This window comes from Lycorma delicatula, chromosome 6, assembly GCF_047948215.1.
Source record: "Lycorma delicatula isolate Av1 chromosome 6, ASM4794821v1, whole genome shotgun sequence".
In the NCBI taxonomy this organism is placed as follows: Eukaryota; Metazoa; Arthropoda; class Insecta; order Hemiptera; family Fulgoridae; genus Lycorma; species Lycorma delicatula.
In genome coordinates this window covers 60,231,048-60,254,360 of record NC_134460.1, presented here as the reverse complement: position 1 = coordinate 60,254,360, position 23,313 = coordinate 60,231,048, and the positions used below count along the sequence as shown (strand labels likewise).

Here is a 23,313-nt window from a genome sequence, read left to right as displayed (position 1 = left end):
ATAGTTAAAAGAAGAGACAGACTTATAGGCCACATACTAAGGCATCCTGGAATAGTCGCTTTAATATTGGAAGGACAGGTAGAAGGGAAAAATTGTGTAGGCAGGCCACGTTTGGAGTATGTAAAACAAATTGTTGGGGATGTAGGATGTAGAGGGTATACTGAAATGAAACGACTAGCACTAGATAGGGAATCTTGGAGAGCTGCATCAAACCAGTCAAATGACTGAAGACAAAAAAAAAAAAAAAAGTGATAACAATAATGATTAACAAATTTATATATGTTAACCGGCGAAGTGAGACCAATGTGCGGTGTTTGTAATAAAACACTGACAATCAAGCATCTAATAGAAGAGTGTACCATATATGAGGACCTCAGAAAGAGGTTCCGTCTTACAAATAATATTAGTGCTGATCTGGATAATGGAAATGAAGAAAATATAGTTGCATTTCTACACGCCAGTGGACTTCTTAAAAGTCTATAAAATGGAAGTTAAAGCTGTGATAAAAGATACTCTAAGCGGTAGTTTTATATATATATATATATATATATAAGGGAGTCTCGAAGCGTGGCACGTATAGTGACGGGAGGTATCCCTCTTGCCTAGGCCATTTTAGCTCACCTGCATTCAAGAGCAGTGAGTCGGGGTGTGTTTGATGATGGTATGGGGGACCCTCAAGGGTGGATTGAGGGCGCGAGGCTATGGATGTATGCCGTGCATGCCTATAGCCTGTTTATAAGAAGGATTCAACTGCCCCGGCACCCTGGCGCGACTGATATATTGCTCAACGGCGGTTCTGGTCGCCCTGAGGGTGCTTAAACAAACTATAAATGAGACTCGTAGAAGAAAGAAAGAAAGATATGGTATTGATAAGCTGAAATTTTAATTTTTATGGTCTTTTGAGAACCTATCTCAAATTTTAATATTGGGGCCCTTTACACCCCGTAAGTGTTTGTGATTGTCCTTGTCTTTTATGTTTTAATGTTTATTGTGAAGTTTGTGTTTTTAAATAAAATTTGAGGGCCCTGTACACCCTTACATATGACGATCCTGATGGAGATAATAATTTCTTTTAAAGAATGTGACGAGGGCTAATTTTAAAAATTAAAAAAAAAAAAAAAAAAAAAAAAAAAAAAATAGTAGGCTGAATATTTCTGGTCCTATTTACGCTGAGAAGGTTAAAATGAGTTCTCCGTATGATAAACAAATTTATTGATAACCAAAATTTTCAAGGGCTCCTGAATGTCGTAAACCATATATTTCAAAGATTTGACCGAATGCTTGAAAATATGATGGACAGAAATATTGGACTATTCACGAAACATCTTGAGAAAAAATGAACAACTGTCCCAGATTAGCAATTTGAAATGCTAACGGGTTGTCTGATATAAAATTAGAATTAGAAGCTTTTTTAAATATTAATAATATAATACTTATATCTGAAACATTTACTATATCTGAAACGTTTACTGATAGAAATTTTGTCAGGTTTCATGGTTATACAATATACTGCACATCCATCAGGGAATGTACACGGCGGTACTACTGTTATTATTAAAAGTATTTTTATTACTTGAACACAAAAATCGTTTTACAAGCCTCTACCGTGATTGTCCACGATGAACGATTACAATTTTTTGTCTCTTCTGTTTATTGCCCACGAAGTCATGTTGTGAAGGCGGAGCAGTTTACATACATCATTCTTTAGACCTGTGGGTCCGAGATTCATCTGTGGTGGAGATTAGAATTCTGAGTACCTACAATGGGGATCGCGACTAATATTACCAAATGGCAGGCAACTTTTCAAATGAATGACTGACAATAATTTTGAGTGTTTGTCTTCTGGAGAACAAACGTACTGGCCTACAGATCTTAATAAAATACCAGATCTGGATTTTTCCATTTTCAATGGTATTTCTAAAAAAAATCTTTTTGTCGAACCACATTTTGACTTGTTATTAGATCACACACATATTTTGTGCTTACGATATCTTTTGACGTTATGCTAACTGCTCGATCTCCTACTCTGTTTAATAAATTGACCAGTAAACGATGATTTCAAGACTTTAGAGGAAAATACAAGATTGGACGTGGGTTGAAAATCACCGGCCAATGTGGATAATGAAGTACACGACTTGACCAAATTGATTCAGTAAGCGTCGTGAGCCTCCAGTTCCAATTTGGATTCTGCTCGCCAGCTGAAAATACATATCCGGTCTTCATCAGACAAAAGAAAGAAGAACGCCGGAGACTACGACGTATATGGCAGAGAACTCGTTACCCTGCTGATAAGGGAAAATTTAACAGGGTATCTCAAAAATTAAAAAGATATATTACGTTTAGAAACATTTCGTTTCAGTATTATATTGAAGGTATCTCTGATAAGGAGTCTGCTGAGTATACTTTATGGAAAGCTACAGTCGTTCAATAGACCCCAGATGTTTTTCCTCATTTCCGTAAAAATAACAGAACATGGGCGAGATGTTTTCAAGAAGACGAACTTATTTGCTGAGCACTTTTCCTACGTCTTCCAGCCCAACAATATCGAAGCTTTACAATACATGAGGTTTCTTCAGTGATTAACAACGAAGTACATCCAACAAAGGCGCCGGGATATGACTTAATCACCGGACAAGTTCTTCAAGCATTACCTCGACAAGCGATATGTTTAGTTACTACAATCTTTGTTATTCGAACTGGTCATTTTTCTGGGCCGTGCGAAATTTCACAAATAATTCTTATACCAAAACCGAGTAAAGAATCAACAAATTTACGATCTTATAGGCCAACAGCCTGCTTCCACAGCTTGCTAAAGTGTTTGAAAAGGTCTTTTTCAAAAGCGTGAAGCAGTTCGAAAATGATCAAATTTCATACCACCAATTTAGCTATAGAGAGAAACATGCTACTGTGGAGCAAACAAACAGAATTGGTAACGTTATAAATCATGCTCTAGACAATAAAAAATACTATTCAGCGGTTTTATTCGACGTCAGCCCAGCTTTTGACACAGTTAGGAACGTAGGGTTGCTCTATAAATTAAAAAAAAAGGTGTTACCGCATGTTCTGTATGTATTGCTAAAATCTTACCTAGCGTATAATTATTTTCCAGTTAAACATAACGACGTTCTAATGGATTTGTTCCTAATTAAGTCAGAGGTGCCTCAAGAATCGTTCTCGGTCCCAAGTTATTTGTTTACTGCCGACTTGCCAATTACGGCAGATGCAACCGTTGCAACGTTTGCTGACGATACTGCAATTATTACTATCCATGAAAATTCAGCTATTGCAGCTCATTACATTCAAGTTTATCTCACTCTTCTCGAATCCTGACTTACAAGTTGAACAATAAAGATAAATAAAACAAAGTTGAAGCACATCACATTCACCCTTTTGAATGTGAAAGAAAAGAAAAGAAAAGCTCTCCAACTGTTTCTATCTTTTATATTTCAATTCCAAGTTCTCTAGAATGTAAATATTTAGGTTTTCATCTTGACCGGTGCCTTATTTGCGTAAAACAAATCAAATCTAAGCAAATGCAGTTAGACTTAAAGTTTAGAAACATGTACTGGCTTACTGGCTAATAGGAAACAGATCTCTTAAGTAGAATAAAAAATTTGATTTATATATCTATCTTTGAACCAATTTGGACTTATGGGCTTGAACTATTGGGAACAGCAAGCAATTCCAACATTGACATACTTGAACGTTGGCAGACAAAAAACCCCGAAAAATTTAAACACAATACTTGGTATATAAGCAATAACCTCAAACATTGTCTATGAGACTTATTACGTACATTTTCTTTTTCCTGTTTAGCCTCTAGTAATTACCGTTAAGAAGATAAAACTTCAGAGGATGAATGAGGATGTTATGTATGAATATAATTGAACAGTCTCAGTTCAACCATTCCTGAGATATTTGGTTAATTGAAACCCAACCACCAAAGAATACCCGTATCCACGATCTAGTAATCAAATCCGTATAAAAGCAACTGCCTTTACTAGGACTTGAACGCTGGAACTATCGACTTCCGAATCACCTGATTTGGGAAGACGCGTTCACCCGTAATAAAATCCGGAGGGTTTTATTACTTATCTAATCCTTCATTAAATTCTGATTTAAATATTTCTTTCATAGAAGATGATATAGAAAAATTATCTTCAAAAATTTACTGTAAATTTAACGTTTACGAGCACTAGTTTCTCAGAAAATCCGTAAAATTTGATTACAAATTGAAAAGATGATGGAGAAAGACTATTTTTCATTATGTTTTTAAAATATTTTTCGTTATTAAATAACTATTTCAGTATGTTCTGATATACCCTCTGTTCTTTTTAAACAGTATTTCCCTAAAACAATACTATTAAATGTTGCTTTTATAATCTTTCTAGTTCGGGTTTATAATTAATAGTTTGTTATATAATATTCATGTTGTATAAAGCTCGAATTAGAATAGATGCTAAAAATAAATAATTCGATGAAGACGCCTATCCTGGGAAATTTGGATGAAGCCGCATGTAAAGCCGGTTTACATGTAAAATTATAGACTCTTTTGTATCAATTTATCTTGTAATTTTTTTTTAAAGTACGAAAAAATTATATACGTTATTTAATCTTTATTTATAAAGCTTATTTTATTTTGAGATAGGTGTCTGTGGTATATAGTTGAACGTTGTTAATTACAGGGACAGGCAAATGGATGTGAATTAGTGGTAAGGGGTCACGATACTGCTTTCCACCCCTACTATGTACGCCCTTTACTCGTAATAACCCGGTTGTCATCTCTATTAATGACAAGGCATTTGCGGTAATGTAACTATATTACGTAAGTAAGAAATAGCCAACGGAAATTCCCCATAATATTCTAGCACATTCATTTCCTTTTCCACTTAAAATTAAGTATACATCGTTTAATTTTTAATTCACGCAGCTTATAATTGAAATATTAATGTACAGTTATTAGTATTATTTCTTGTTTCATTTAATAGACCTTATATTTAATATATTTATCTTACTGTCATATATTTATAAGACTTAATTTTGCTCATGTACACATCCAGTGTGGAATTTTATCGTATACCATAACCTAATTATCTTGTTATATAATTAAATAAGATAACATTACCTTCTAATGTTGAGATTTTATCGTGAAGTGAAATAAGGATTACATAAAAAGAATATAATCATCATTTTATAGTCACCGGGCTCTTTCTTTTTCCTGTTTAGCCTCCGGTAATTACCTTTCAGATAATACTTCAGAGGATGAATGAGGACGATATGTGAATGTAAATGAAGTTGTAGTCTTGTACAGTCTGAGTTCGACCATTACTGAGATGTGTTGTTAATTGAAACCCAACCACCTAAGAACACCGGTATCCACGATCTAGTATTCAAATTCGTGCAAAAACAACTGACTTTACTAGGACTTGAACGCTAGAATTCTCGCTGGACTTTCAAATCAGCTAATTTGGGAAAACGCGTTCACCACTAGACCAACCCGGTGGGTTTATAATCACCTGGAAGGAGGTGATATGTTGTTACTTACTTCGCAATACTTTTTTGTTAAAACAACAATCTAGTAATTAAATTATAAAGTGGGGTACACGCTTTAGAAACATTTTATCATTAAACAATTTTACTAGAATAAGATATTTTTCGAAACTTGAATCTATGAGCTTTAGACTAGAAAACTATGATTGTTACTCCCATTTATGTAGAAAATATATAAGTTTGTTTTCTTTGCATTAATAATTTTTTTTTTTTAAATTTAATAATCATGTTATATATCTATAGGTGAGTGTGAAGTTTAATAAAAATAAGGGTAAAAATCCAAAGACGGGTTTCTTTTTTTTATTGGTTCCGATTTCAGTTTTCTGTTAGCCTTATGAAATTTCATTTATATTAACAAGTGAAAATTCTATATTTTCAAAATTAGAAGAAAATAACTTTTTTTATTATTTTGTAACGTTGTACAAATTTACGAACAATGGAAAATAGTAATATACACATATTTCCGAATTTACGAACAATGTAAATATATATCCTATTAGCTGCCTAATAACAAATAATTTCACTGATGAAAAATACAGTTCTCAAAACCGAAATAAAAGTCAATATAATAATCGTTGAAACGACGTATCTGTTTTATGTGAAACAATGAAGTATTCCGACGTAAATGCATACAAATAAATTAATTATGTTGCACACAGATTCCATAAGTTCGTAATGCGTGTTACAGATTCGTTCTTAGACGATCCCCTTAACAAAAAAAAAAAAAATTAAATTAAAAAATGAAAATATATTTCCTGCTTAAAGTAACAAAATGTGGCAATAATATTCCAATTTTAAAAATAAAATTACTTATAGATTTATTAAAATAAGAATTATGATTCATTTTTAACCGAATTCAAAAAAAAAATGAGGAGGTTCTAAAATTTCTATTTAAATGGGTTTTTGTTCTCAAGACTCACTTTTCACGCAACAGTCAGAATTAAGATGATTCTTTTCTCTTTTCAGAAAATTCATTTAGTAGTATTGTCTAATTTTTCCGAAAAAAATGTTTTTAATTATTTTCCGCCATCATTGTCATCATTTCTTACTACAAGAATTTTTTTAATAAATATACTAGAATACTTTATATGACTCCTATGAGTTATGTTCCAGTCAAGCTGAACCAGTGATACATAAATTTCTCCGTTCATCATTATGTTATTAAGTTTTAAATTAACAATACATTCTTGCTTCAAGATTCATTGATGCAAATATAATGAGGTATACTTATTACACGAACAACTGATGCAGCCACCTAAATGGAGCAAGGCGTAAACGAAGTCGTGCAAATATATCGAGATATTCGGAATATAATAATAATAACAAAAAAAGCAATACTAAAATAGGATTTTTATTGCTAATGATGTAAGATTTATTTTACTTAAAAATGTAATGTACTGTCATGCAAAATTTGAACAAGATGTATTGGTGAACGTGTTGAAAAAGTAATACGTACGCTATCATTCCAGAGCGATTAGTTCTTCCATCATCGGTTACAGTATAATTATTTTGTAATCCTCGTCACTTTTAATTGGTGACACATTTCTTGATAAGGGTTGTATTCAAAAAGATAATTATTTTCGTATGTTAACCCGTAATTTATAAAAAAAATAGCCTATTAACGTGAATTATAACGTTATTAAAAAAAAAAAAATGACACCGAAACCAAATAACCGGCAACAAAACATGAAAAATCATCTTTTTTTTCATATTTCTTTAATTTTTTATTTTAATATTTTTATAAACTTAAAGTCAATTTCATTATTTCTTTAATGATGTTTTTATTTATTTTAAGTAAGTATGTAATTTTTAATGCATTATAGTCGTAACAAAAATAATAATAAATCTCAGAAAATATTTCTAGCAAATTAATTTGAAAAGTGTGTCTTTAAAGAATTATGAATAATGTCATGAACACTGTTGTAATTATGGTTCTTAGGCAGTTTGAAGCATTTTATTTAAAATCACATTAAGTTCGTATTTCGCAGAATAACTTTACTATTAATTAATTACAAGAGTTTTTTCCTAATTTAAGTATTATTTTAGCTACGGTTTCATATATGATGTTAAAAATTAATAACCTATATTTAGTCATAATCACGTTACTTTCTACAAACCTTTAATCAATAAACTTAAGTAAATGCTATAATCTATAAAATATTAAACAGTAGAATTGTGGGTATAATGTAGATCTTAAGTGCGTAAATGACACATTACCGTCGCAAGAAACCCATCAGTATCACGTAAGATAAACCCACATATTACGTATATATTCTGACTGTCATCGGCATGTTAGCATGAACTAACACCCTCATTTTCAGCAACTGATTATACTGTTTGTATTAACATTCCTAAAGCTCCATAGGAATCTAGTTACCTGATAAATTACTTGGCTAGAGTTAATCAATAATTAGTATTACAGAAACACTAATAATCATACAAAATAAAACTAAAATGATGTTTTTTTTTCTGCCAGTTGAAATTAAACCAAAGATTATATTATTAAACTAATAATAAAAATCTAAGAATAGAGCAATTCGAATTTTGATATATAACTTTATTTTTACCATTTGATGACCGCAGCACCTGAATATGTCATTTTATTAATTTTTTAATTACCTTTTCGAATCGCACCGCTACATAGCAGTACTTGATGATATTAGGTAGTGTACAAAAACTTGATAATGTACTTAAAATAATAAAATTTAAAAGAAACTATACTACAGCTTGTTTTAATAGTAAATGAAAGTACTGAAGATGAAACAATTTTTTTAATTCCCGTCACATCTTTAAAAAAAAAAATTTGCTTTTTTTTTGTCTTCAGTTATTTGACTGGTTTGATGAAGCTCTCCAAGATTCCCTATCTAAAGCTAGTCGTTTCATTTCAGTATACCCTCTACATCCTACATCCCTAACAATTTGCTTTACATATTCCAAACGTGGCCTGCCTACACAATTTTTCCCTTCTACCTGTCCTTCCAAAATTAAAGCGACTATTCCAGGATGCCTTAGTATGTGGTCTATAAGTCTGTCTCTTCTTTTAACTATATTTTTCCAAATGATTCTTTCTTCATCTATTTGCCGCAATACCTCTTCATTTGTCAGTTTATCCACCCGTCTGATTTTTAACATTCTCCTATAGCACCGCATTTCAAAAGCTTCTAATCTTTTCTTCTCAGATACTCCGATCGTCCAAGTTTCACTCCCATATAAAGCGACACTCCAAACATACACTTTCGAAAATCTTTTCCTGACATTTAAATTAATTTTTGATGTAAACAAATTATATTTCATACTGAAGGCTCGTTTAGCTTGTGCTATTCGGCATTTTATATCGCTTCTGCTTCGTCCATCTTTAGTAATTCTACTTCCCAAATAACAAAATTCTTCTACCTCCTTAATCTTTTCTCCTCCTATTTTCACATCCATCTTTGTTATTTCTACTACATTTCATTACTTTTGTTTTGTTCTTGTTTATTTTCACGCGATAGTTCTTGCGTAGGACTTCATCTATGCCGTTCATTGTTTCTTCTAAATCCTTTTTACTCTCGGCTAGAATTACTATATCATCAGCAAATCGTAGCATTTTTATATTTTCAGCTTGTGCTGTTACTCCGAATCTAAATTGTTCTTTAACATCATTAACTGCTATTTCCATGTAAATATTAAAAAGTTAGGGAACATCCTTGTCGGACTCCCTTTCTTATTACGGCTTCTTTCTTATGTTCTTCAATTGTTACTGTTGCTGTTTGGTTCCTGTACATATTAGCAATTGTTCTTCTATCTCTGTATTTGAACCCTCATTTTTTTTAAAATGCTGAACATTTTATTCCAGTCTACGTTATCGAATGCCTTTTCTAGGTCTATAACCGCCAAGTATGTTGGTTTGTTTTTCTTTAATCTTCCTTCTACTATTAATCTGAGGCCTAAAATTGCTTCCCTTGTCCCTATACTTTTCCTGAAACTAAATTGGTCTTCTCCTAACACTTCTTCCACTCTCCTCTCAATTCTTCTGTAAAAAATTCTAGTTAAGATTTTTGATGCATGACTAGTTAAACTAATTGTTCTGTATTCTTCACATTTATCTGCCCCTGCTTTCTGTGGTATCATAACTATAACACTTTTTTTGAAGTCTGACGGAAATTCCCCTTTTTCATAAATATTACACACCAGTTTGCATAATCTATCAATCGCTTCCTCACCTGCACTGCGCAGTAATTCTACAGGTATGCCGTCTATTCCAGGAGCCTTTCTGCCATTTAAATCTTTTAATGCTCTCTTAAATTCAGATCTCAGTATTGTTTCTTCCATTTCATCCTCCTCAACTTCCTCTTCTTCCTCTATAACACCATTTTCTAATTCATTTCCTTCGTATAACTGTTCAATATATTCCACCCATCTATCGACTTTACCTTGCGTATTATATATTGGTGTACCATCTTTGTTTAACACATTATTAGATTTTAATTTATGTACCCCAAAATTTTCCTTAACTTTCCTGTATGCTCCGTCTATTTTACCAATGTTCATTTCTCTTTCCACTTCTGAACACTTTTCTTTAATCCACTCTTCTTTCGCCAGTTTGCACTTCCTGTTTATAGCATTTCTTAATTGCCGGTAGTTCCTTTTACTTTCTTCATCACTAGCATTCTTATATTTTCTACGTTCATCCATCAGCTGCAATATATCGTCTGAAACCCAAGGTTTTCTACCAGTTCTCTTTATTCCGCCTATGTTTGCTTCTGCTGATTTAAGAATTTCCTTTTTAACATTCTCTCATTCTTCTTCTACATTTTCTACCTTATCTTTTTTACTCAGACCTCTCGCGATGTCCTCCTCAAAAATCTTCTTTACCTCCTCTTCCTCAAGCTTCTCTAAATTCCACCGATTCATCTGACACCTTTTCTTCAGGTTTTTAAACCCCAATCTACATTTCATTATCACCAAATTATGGTCGCTATCAATGTCTGCTCCAGGGTAAGTTTTGTAGTCAACGAGTTGATTTCTAAATCTTTACTTAACCATGATATAATCTATCTTATACCTTCCAGTATCGCCTGGCTTTTTGCAAGTGTATATTCTTCTATTATGATTTTTAAATTGGGTGTTGGCAATTACTAAATTATACTTCGTGCAAAACTCTATAAGTCGGTCCCCTCTTTCATTCTTTTCCCCAGCCCGTATTCACCCACTCTATTTCCTTCCTTGCCTTTTTCAATGCTTGCATTCCAATCTCCTTCTATTATTAAATTTTCATCTCCTTTTACGTGTTTAATTGCTTCATCAATCTCTTCGTATACACACTCTACCTCATCATCATCATGTCATCATCATCAAATAACCGTTATCTGTCAAAATAGTTAACGTGAATCTTAATCAGCATTTATATTTAATGTATGTGCTACAGTTTCCAAAACAGTTGTCACTTATTCTTAAAAAATATATAATAAAACATTACTCACACTTATCAAACCAAACAATATGAATGTTTAAGAATTCAGTACCTTGTACTGTTATAAACTACCAAAATAAACTGATTGGTAAAGCATTGCAAATAATTCATTGATAGAAGAACTGACAAACTAAAAATGCATCTTTTGAAAATAATTATTTCAAATATCTGCTCTGTTTATTTAACAAACTGACTATCTCACAATGAGAAAAAAATTGGCATTGAAGTAACTAGAGATTATTTCATTTTAAAAGATGAAATTATTTTTAAATAGTTGGAAATATTAAAACTTGTTAATTAACTATTAAAGGATTTATAATATCGACATTATTTGAAAGGCAAATAAAAATATTATTCAATCTGAGTATATCAATTTTAAATTCTTTTGATAAATGGCCACAACAAAACACTTTCAAGATTTTCTAGAGTGAATTTACAAATATGGAATTTCTTTGACCAATGGAATATTCAAAAAAATCATTTCATTATAATCTAGGAAGCAATCATCACCTTATTTAAGTGTTGAAAATTAAAGGAACTGAAAATGCTTGGACGAATTTAATTCTCGTGTTTTAAAATCTCTAACAAGAGTTTACCCTTTTGGGAACACTAGATCTGTAAGACTCACATATTATACATAAATAGATATTTAGTTGATAATAATAAATGAGAAATATATAAAAAATCATATAATTTATCGGCTATTTAAATGATTTGATGCATTTACCATACCATCTCTTCTTCTAAAATCACCTCACCTATACATCCATTCTCCATTTTCATCTTGTAATAGCAATACATTATTATTATTATGTACTTCTAAGAGTATTTTTTATAAATAGTCTTCTATTCTAATAGTATTTAAGCTTCGTTGTTTCTAAAATTCTTACTGATCCTCGCGATTTTTAACATATCACCAAAGAATATAATCAGTTTAAAATTTTCTTTTTTACTGTTATATTTAAAAATTTATTTCTTTAATATCACTTAATCTTCAACATTTTTTGTAAAATTACACGTAAACTATTTCCTCATTCAATTTTTGTATGAAATCTGTGTGTTTTCCTACGTAATTACTACGATCCTTTAAATATTTAAAAATATGTCATACCAATTTGTAAATTTATATTTGTTATAAATATATGTCTTTTCTCTACTAAGGGGATTTCATTAATTATATCAGTTTAAATATGGTTTATTTCTTGCTATATTCATATCTTTTTATTATAAAATGTTTTTAATAAAATACAATATTGTAAAAGTAAAGATTTTGCAAATTAATCAATATATGACATTCTAATAAATTATTGTTTTCAAACTGACATAAATTATTAGATTTAAAATGCGTAAACACACACACACACACACACACACACACGCACATAATACACTCGTTAGTCAATTATCCTAAATTCGATTTTCGTACGTTAAATTACATTGTAGTAAGTGTAAAAATTTAAAAAACTTACCATTAATATTCATCGTAACTTTTGTTTTCCATCTGAAAAAAGAAAAATTATTTTAATCAATGTATGTTCAAAAGAAATTATAATAAAATAATTTTTTTTCTGTTTATGAATTGTTTACTTTTTTACAATAGAAACGCGGTTTACAATCGGATCATTTTGAAGATTAAATGAAATTATTATATTTTATTATAACGACACAGCAAAGTTACAATCTGTTCAGCAAGATAATTGAACAATAAGTAAATAAGATCTATATATTTGAACTAACATTAAGTAGTCGCAGACCCAGCGGCTGGTGACTTAACGATAACAATGAAATGAACTAGAAGAACACTCCGTACAACCAGACCATAAAGTCGCCTAATTGAAACGATAAGGCAAACCAAGAATATTGAACCTTAGTAATCTTGAAAAATCACTGATCGTGTTATCCAATAAATTGACCGCCAAATTATTCGGGTGCCGATCCAAACGATTTTGATACCGTAGGCTGACCTGAGAGATTTCCTTCCGAACGGTTTGCAACTTAAGATCATTATTTATGAGGCTATTGTTTATGTACCAGGGTATGTTTAGCATTTATCGCAATGTTTTTGTCTGATCGCGTTCAAGTATATCAATACTAGAGTTACACCGTGTACCCCACAATTCAAGCCCGTAAGTCCAAACGGCTTCAAAACTGATTTATAAATAAATAATTTACTTTCTACTGAAAGCCGAGACCTATGTCCTATCATATCAGTCAGTACATCTTTTTAAACTTGAGATCCAACTGTAACTAAAATTTTATAGACTACTATGACATTTATAACAATTAATATAAAGTATGATAATAACATACTTTATGATAATATAATATAACAATTAATGTACCATATCATCTTTTGACTCTCCTTGAAATTTATTTTGAAAAGTCCTTGAAAATTTCTGGATTAGTTATCAAATTACAAAATAAGTAGTTGCATATACTTTTGACCTCCTATACGGATGGATTATGTCTGCAGTCATTTAATCCATTTATATAAAGAAAAAAAACACATTCCGTCTCTATCAAATGACACAAAACAAATTTTTAAGAATACATTACCTAGAGGTTATAAACTACTAAACCAATTAAAAATATCTTCTCATCAAAATAAAATTTGTTTCAATATTTTCAAAAAAAAAAACAAAATATTAATAATTCTCAAATAATTTTCATTAACGTCATTTAAATTGTGATTTATTTTGTATCATTCTATACATTTAGTGTCTTTACATACTTAAGTTATTGTTATTTAGTATTTTATATTTTAATATATGTGTGTAATTATTTATTTTTTTCATTTTCTAAAAGTACATTTAATTTATTACTGTCATCAAGATCTAACAACAATTTAACTTGATGCATCGAAGAAAATATTGGGGTAGTTTCTTTTTTTTAGCAGTGCGGTACCATTCATGTAATCTACATAATGTGTGATAAAATTGTCTGAAGTAATCTATGTATATTGATAAAAATGGAAGATTTATTTAATAAAACCAAAAATATTCCGCGAATGATGTACCTGATAAATTATCCTTATTTATGAGAAAATAATATTTTAAAAATATATTTATATTAAAATAAATGATGTTTAAATTTATTTATTTTATTTTTATATTCCAAGTAAATTTTTAGCGATTTTCAATGATTAGGCGTGTATTCGCTAGACAGAACAGTACTTTCAAAATTTCGTGCTGAGATGGATGAAGGTGTAATGTTTACGGTTTGACACCTTTTTTCAGCCTTTGGGACCACTGTTTGATATTGCTTAAGAGGATGAGATGAATTCATAATTTTGTAGCTTGTGAATACGCCATACCTGACCGGGATTCGAACCCGGGACATCTGGTTGAAAGGCCGAGGTTCGAGACCTGCTCGTACCAATAAAATTTTACATTAATAATACGGTAGGTTTTATTTGGTTTCCATATGTTTATTTAGAATCCAGCTGCATTTATAATCAATTAATATTAATAAATTTATATTAAAAGTCTCTTGAACCCGAAAATCGTACATAAAAAGTGCTTCTTGAAAGTAATTGTGTATACAACTTTCAATTATGTTAAGTAATTTTTAATTGGTACAGTTTGTCCCCAATTTTTCAATATTTACGCCTCTTCCATATGTTTATAATACTTCAAAATGTCGGTTTGAATTACAAAATAAATTCCACAATATAATTTATAATATTTTAGATCTCGAAAGCTTTCATTTTCTCGGGTTCTGATACTTTGTGAATTATCTTGTACAATATAGGAACAAAAAAATATATTAAATACTGATGTATAAGAAAAAAGGAAAACCTTCCAACGTCGTAAATTTTACTTAACAACTTTAAATTTTGATAATTGTCAAAATAGATATGATTAAAATAAATTATTATAATGGTACATGGAATTATGTTTACAATAGATGCTTTTACTGTCTGGACATGAATTAATTTCCAAAGACGATGGATATAAAGATTTACTAAATTCCTCTTTCGATCTGATTATCATAATTCATTACTGTTCAATAAATACTGCTAAATTATTAAATAATTTCCATAATATTTCAATTTAATATGTTTTTTACAGTAATTTGTTAAAGTTGAACCTTTTATTACAATTTTGATAACAACGTTCAATTATTTATTCAGAAAATTTTTTATTCTCATTGATTTATGCGGTAGATTTACAGAAAAAAAAAATTTATATTCTCTATTCATTAGTTATTCTTTGCTGCTCTTTCTTACTTCCTGTATTACTTACTGGTAGTGAATTCGATATTTAAGATAATTCAGTAACTTAAGTTTTCATCTAAATCACTCGAACCTTTTCACTGTTCTATTTAATGCTATCTGAAATTAAGTTCTCCTTTCCTATCGAGTCTACTTTCCGCAACACTTGATACATACCAATCATTTGACCGCTTAATTTTCTCTATTGTCCTTCGTACCGCACATTTAATACCATTTACGATTATCCACCTTTGCCGTTGCTCTAAAACTAATTTTCATTCAAAACTGCAGAATTCCCATTTGATACTATACTTCTTATAAGAATTAAATTAATTTTTTTCATATATACACACATATATGTATGTTTATTTATTTGGGTGTTTTATATTATAGCAACGTAACAATTAATTATATTTACATAATTAAATATAGCAATTTTGCTATTATACTATTGTATGCTAAAACTGTAATGCTTGGATTTGATTACTCAATTTTTACACATTGATTTTTACTGGAGTATGTAACAACAGAGTAAAAGCCTAATTTGTTTATATGAAAATCGTATATATTTCAGTAATCAATGCGTATTAATTTGTGACTTTATATCTCAGTAAGAATAATACGGGAAATCACTTTATGCAATATATTTTTTATTAAGCGTAATTTTATACTGTTTGTTATGCTTAAAAAAAAAGTGCGAAATTTAATTAAAATTTATGTGTTAAGAAAATATATTTTGAGTAGTCAACTTTAGTAATTAATTATAAATATTTTTAATTAGATAACTATTTTCTGAATTTAGCTATCAAGTTGTTTAATTAGATTTTTCCTTTTTTATTTTTTTTTTTGTATTTATTTTTAACGTAATTTTATGTATTTAAACTAAAAAATTATGTTTCAAAAACATAACATTAATTTAAATTCTCCATTTGTAGAATTTATTATTTAATTTAACTTTTATTAATTTTTTAATTTAATTTTGGAATTTACATTCCACCATAAGTAAATTATTTAAAATTTTGAATCAATATTTTCTAAAAAAAAATAAAATAATAACAATTCTGTTAGATTTTGGATTTGATTCCCATAAATTATCATAACTATAATTGTAGTTTGCGTTGTGCTTAATTGATTGTTTCGTATGTATTATTAATTAACTGGCCTCAAGCAAACTACACTTGAAGTGACCTATTTTAATATTCTATTATTAGATTTGATTTATCGTTACGTTAAATAAATTCCATTTATTGCTTTGTTAACGGTTGTTATAATATTGTTCTTGATACTAAACAAGATATGCATGAATTGAATGTAATTCCAGTATCAATGAATATTCCGTGATGAGTAGAAGTTAATGCTTTTTTTTTCTTTTTTTTTGCAACCACGTCGTTCTAGCTAATTATTATAGTTTATAAGACTCATATAAAAACAATAATTTATCAACATTAATAAATAAAAAATTGTTGAGGAGATTAGTTGTAGTATATTTAAGGAACATTTTTTTAATTTTCTTTAATGACTATGAAAAATTTTGTATAATTTGTGTTAAATTGATATCTAGATTATTGAATTGGTCGCTTTTCCTTATCATATATTTATTTACTTTCTGTAATACAGATACTATAAAAAATGAAAATTAAATTAAAATATTTCATAAAATTTCGATCAATTATCGCTTTTGATTGTTATTCGTCATCAGCAGTACTCATAGAAGTAATATTGCGAAAATTGTAAAAAATTATAAAACAAAAGACAAAATTAGAAAAAATTATGATAAAATCCATACTAGTAGATCGGAGAATATATATTAAACAGAAAATAAATATTATTCCCATGTCGAGTATCCATGTATGGTTAATTGTTTTTTAAAAACACAACAATCTTCAAGAGACGTAAATGGTGATATTGAAAATAAATGACAAGAAAAATTTTGTATGAAAATTTTTATTTGTGTAAGTATTAAAAAATAAAATTTTTAAAAGAACATAAACAGATAAAATCTAATTATATAGTATCCCTAGATAAGTTATATGAAATTATTTAGTTTTGAATGGCTGTTGTATGACAACACGTCTTAGATGTGATTTTAAATTACTTTTATTATCTAAAAAAAACGTTTTTAGTAACTCTTGCACAGTGCTGCGCAGGAAGACTGACTTTTCGTTTCCTATGCATGCTCTCACTATTTGGCAGTCAGAAACGCACTAAATTCCAACGTACAACGCATTATTTGCTGTACGTTCAATTAACCAGTAGACTCTTACACCCAAGTATCAAGTTTAAACTTACTTCCACTGTAGCTCGCTCTGACATTATATATTGCATTTATACTTTACGCCACAAAACTAATGCTTGAATTTGATTACTCAAACTTTACATATTGATTTTCAACAAGTTTTCCAACTGATTGATTTTCCAACATTCAGTCTATGTGTATAGCTGGAGATAAATTGAAGCCCTGAATGGGTAGTTTAGGGAACAATCTCCAATAAAAAAATGTCTTTAGAATTATTAGCTGTACCCAAAAATATTATCAAATTGAAGTTTTCATTTAAAAAATGAAGTTACCGCTGCCATATTGGAAAAATGGTTGAGATTTGAAACATGCCAATAATATATTATTAATGCAGTCAAAAATTGAGAAAATGTTCTCCAGTTCTTCATAGCTTTCTTATTTACCAAATCCACAGATTTTCCGTACATTCACAGATTGATGCGAGAGCGCGCTAGCTGAAGCGATATCAGATTTAACATAATAAATTAGGCCGTATGTTAACGGTATGGTATTTACCGAATTGATTCATGAATCATACTTACTTCGTGAAACCCTGCTTTAAAAAGAAAATTCATTTTATATGGTGCAGAATGGTTTTAATCGTATTACACAAAAACCTGACTCTAATGGGATGAATACGATTGAATAAACAGTCAAGAATGATATGAATCTTGCAGTAAGGGAATCTTTAAATTTTCTTCTATAACTAAACTAAGATCTTTTATACTTTTTTTTCGTGTTAGTATTATACTCTATATTAAACTAAAGTTGTTCCTTGAGTTATTTCGTTTACATAAATTTATGCTGGTATCTTTATTTGTGACTTCTGCTGGTATAGGATTACACTTAAGTGACATAACTTGTGGTCAGGAATTTGAAAAATGAACTTATTTTAATTACACATAGAAGTATACTAAATGAAATCTTGACTCTTCTGCTACTTTGCTATGCTAAATATTTACTAGTAGGTCAACAACTTTTGATAAAATAAAAATTTTTGGAAAAATCACCAAAAATGCTCTTAAAAAGTCAAAAAGAAACACGATTTTTTTTTATTCACAACCTCGTGGTGAACCAAAAAAAAAAAGAAATAAAAAAAAAATTGTATATAACTTTTACTGAAACATTTTTTTCAATTGTGGATTCCTATTTCCTTTTGGTTGATCTCCGTTATCACCCCAATTTATTTTTTGCATATTTCTGGTAGAAAATTGCACTTGCATTGGGAAAAAAGTATTTTAAAAGTTTTTAGATGATTACTTTTCAGTTTCAAAAAACAATAATTTAATGTTCAAATAAATAAATATGTAAAAAGGCAATTTATTTTTGAAATATTAAAAAAAAAATCAGATTGAAATGATTAAATTGAAATTAATGTTAGCTGAAACTAAGGTAATAATATCATGCCTTTGATTAAGTAGTTAATATTCTGGTAAAATACCGAAACGTTGAAACAAACTATCTCAGTTCATTTTATCTTTTGATAAAACAGACGATTTAAAAACCTTTCGAGGAAAATCTATAATCATGCCGAATTGTAATTACTACAACAGTGACTACAACAGTACAACATTGCTTGAATTAGTACCATGTACAGATGTAGTTATAATAATAAACATCAAACGATCCATGTAACAGTACTCGAAATATGATGTTGTAATCAGACAAGAATCAATATTATTTCTAAAGCCTAACCTTATAAACATAATTACACCAACCTCTTGATGGGGACTATAGTAAAGTTAGACAGGAATGAACATGAAATTATTTTTTGAGCAATGAAGACATGAACTTGTTTTATAAATTTCGTAAATATAACCTTTTATTCGTTAAACAAAACGCTTAAATCTAATACAAATAGTCGAGTAATGACGTTTGACAAATAAGATAGTTGGGTGGGGGTGAGACACGTTTTACACAGATTAATGTTTTGATTTATTAAATTTTGATTTCAGATTTTTTTGATTTGAAAATATGTTAATCAATTTTAATAAACAGTTTCACGGAAGGTAAATTAAAGCAATTACAATTTGAAAAAAAATTTCGTAGAAATATTTATTTTTGAAATCTTTACTCATGGTTTTCTTTCTCCTGGAAGAGGACTATTTAGGTTTAATTACCTAAAATAAATAAAAAATCTATTACAAAAAAGAACACCAGTAATAGCTTCCTAGATAATTTTCATTTATTTTATTCTATACCGGAAGGTTAAAATAGTTAATTAATGTAACAACATCAAATTAAAGTTCAATTAATTTAATATTTACTTTGAAAATTATTTTCTATGAAACATAATGTTGCATATAAAAGGATAGTTAAATGTAAACTAATTCCAGATCGTTAAAAATTCAATTGCATTCAATAATATAACTACACAATAATAATAATCTCTAATTTAATGCAACGAACGTTTTTTTTTAGAATAATAAAGGTTTCTGAAAAAAAATAATACTGAACATTATCGCAATAAATATTTAGTTGGGTAGTGAAGGTTTTACAATCTAATTTCAGTTTACTCATTTAAACTTTGATCATTTTTGCTTTTATTTCGTATTAAAAAATAAATTATATGTTAATCAAACTTTAAGCTAATTAACATTTATTTGATTTATTATATTCCATAAGTATGTTTTTATATTTGATGATTATTTTAATTATAGAATTTTATTTGTAACAAACTCAGTATTAATTAAACTCAATATTATTTTTTATTATAGAATACAGCTATTTCAAAATCATACTGTGTTGCTGGTGCTTTGAATCTATTGTTCACGAATATATTATTTCTATTATAGTTCCCCACACCAGGCAGGACTTTCTTTCTCTTAACTTTAAATTCTTGTAATGCATTTATGTGAGTAGTGTTCTTAGCAACAAATATTGTCTTTTATGATAACTGCTTATTGTTTCACTCTTACTAGTAAATATTAAATACAAAGTAACTTAAATGTATCACGAAAATATTTCAAATGAAGATGTTATAAAATTTACCTTAATTTTACCTACATTGTGGTATGTTTAGTAAACATTGCGGTAATCTAGTAATTTAGTAAAAATAGACCAAAAGAAAAGGTTGCGAAAAGTTAACTATTGAATGTAAATCTGCTACGGGAAAAGCTAGATGCCAGATTGCACCTCTTATCACCGATATTATTATTATTTTCGTTTAGTTTTTTCTCCTTTATTAATTGTTATTTGTTACAGTGCTACAGTTACAGTGCGTACGATGAAAATAAAAGCTTGCTCGCACGAGGCAGACAGTTACAGGGCACGGCATTATACTACCATTTTCTCATAACATTAGGCTCATTCAAACACTGAGTATTCTGCAATATAGTGTGTAACTATTTTCATAAATAGAAAAAAAATCATTCCACAATTAAAATTTATCATTTTGTTTAATTTCAGAAAATACCCTCTTTAAAGATGTTAATTTATATATAAATATTTCCTACTGTATACAGGACAAAAACAATAGTTTATACTTGTACGTATTATAAGATCAATTTTACAATACCTCCATCAAGAGAGTCGTAAAATAAATGACCATTTTATACGAATAAAGTTATAAAAATATTTCATTTGCGTTATATTTATATGCACTTGTTGTAATAGGCTTGTACCCTACAAATTATAATAATCTAATTAAATAAATTACGTGAAGAACTTTAAAAAAATTCAATATAATGGTTCTAGAACTTAGTTTCTTAGTTGTCTGGCTCCCTTCAGAGGGTGGATGAAGGAGTTTGATGCTCTAATAGTTACAGTTGCAAATCGGGTGGTTAGAGTCCCGCCTGAGCACATATTTCACGAAGATAAGCGTTTTGACATCGAGATTCGTTTAGTTTAGCTGTCGTTTCATTTTTCTGTGATGGAGCTGTGTATGGAAAGGTGAAACCATTGATTTCGATTTCAAGGGCAAAGCAGATCGAAGAAAGAATGTGTCACAAAACTCAGTGATGGAACAGCAATGTAAGAGGGTGAACCTCCCTCCCGAAGGCGGATGATATTGAGTAAATTAGTGTTTGCTTCTTCGTGAAATTGTTCTTAATTGTTTTTGATGAACTAAGAAATGTATCTGGGGTATTTATAGTAAAAAATGTTTATTGTTGCGATCAACAATTTAAGAAGGATGAGAATAGAATCTTAGATGTTTTTAATAGTCAAATTTATTTTTTACATTACTACAACGGTTGCATTACTTTAGTACAGTTTTGAAATTTATTTAATGAATGATTATTCTATATCCTGCGGTGTTACAGTGAGGTGGGGGCATCGCGCTTCCGTAAAACGGTTCGACTGTTGAGAGAGGGTACAAATTAGAGTAGCGAGCCTAAACAGTTGGGAGAAGCCTACAGCGAAGTTGAGGAAAATATCGATGGCAATATCTGCCAAGGCATTTGCATCGATGGCATCCTGACGGAGGCCAAACTGATGACAGTGATATATAATCGGAATTTGAGAGTCAATAAGTCGATCTCCGGTAAAGCTCATCACGCTAATGGGAAGGTGGATGATCACTGGAATTGTCATGAGTTTTATTTCTTCCCCTACGGGAGTCAGGATGTATATTTTGTCTTTACATAAAATAAGTAATTTTTTCGGGAAGAATCATCATTTTTTCAATTTTTTCATAATAAATAGTTAATTTAATGTAATATAAATTAAAAATTTCTGCATCATAATATGTGATTATAGTTTTTTTTTTGCAAAACTACATCCTGCAGTAACATTTAGACTAACGTAATATCTACAACGTGATATTATATTTTTAGACAAGTCAAAAAAATTCAGTTTCCATATTTTTGGTTGGTTGATAATTAATTCATCACATAACCCAAAGCTTGTACGTGGTAAATCAGAATGAAAGCTTTGTAGCGTCATAAAAATTTACTGCATGTCCGGGATTCAAATTTCTATATTTTTTTTCATAATTATGACCAATTTACAATCAATTTTTAATAAAATAATTAAATATTTTCATACAAAATTAAAAAAAAAAAAAAACAAAACATCAAATAGCTTTGTTCTTTTAGATTGCAATAGTTACTGTATTGCTTCTATGTTAAAAAAAATTCATGTATCGGTTAATAACAAATATCAAATCACAAGACAACTCAAACTTTGCAGTAACAATAACAACAATTTTCAATTTTTATGTACTTTTATGTCGATCAAGGAAATCAAAATATAAAACGACAATTGATTAGTTATGTGCTTTGTTGCATAATCTAATAATAATAAAATTGACTCAATCGATTTTATTAAGCGAGAAAGGAAAAAAATTTTAAATCCGAACGCAGAATTAAAATTTTTTAATGCGCGAGTGATCTTTAGAGTGTAGTTTATATCTCTTCTAGTCTTAATTTAAAAGCTGTGAGCACAGCTTTTATCATCCCCTCTTTAAAATGAAGGAGTATCTCTTCAGCCTTTTAGACATTTAGTTGCATCTTTACACTTATAAACTGATAGTTATAAAATATATATATATGTGTGTGCTCAAAACTTTCCCGGAGGAAATTATGAGCAATATGCTCATAATGACGGTAATGCTAATCATAACTCCAATGACAGTTACAGTCGTTGTTCTCGCTTGTTCCAGAAAGTACTGTTCAAAAAATGGAAGAAGAGGAACCAAGGCAGGGTACTGTTCAGTCCGTGAGTCGTGGTGGCGGGCCAGTCCTCGGGGATTGGTAGCGGGGTTTAGACAGGATTGTCGCTGCTGGGTGCCCTCGGGGAACGCTTGAAGCCGCTGCTTAGGACGAAACATGTAGAACCTGAGACACTCGTTGGGATGATGTGTGCCTGCTTAGGTGATCCCAT

The 23,313-nt window shown here is 29.6% G+C and overlaps 1 protein-coding gene across 1 annotated transcript in view; it reads right to left on the bottom strand.

The window, feature by feature from the left end:
* The window catches only part of kek2 (leucine-rich repeat, immunoglobulin-like domain-containing kekkon 2 protein), a 537,340-nt gene extending 524,830 nt beyond the window's left edge, over positions 1–12,510 (bottom strand). Inside the window, exon 1 of the mRNA XM_075369227.1 lies at positions 12,472–12,510. The gene's annotated coding sequence lies outside the window, so the exon portion shown is untranslated. The remainder of the gene's footprint in view (positions 1–12,471) is intronic.
* Positions 12,511–23,313: the final 10,803 nt, after the last annotated feature.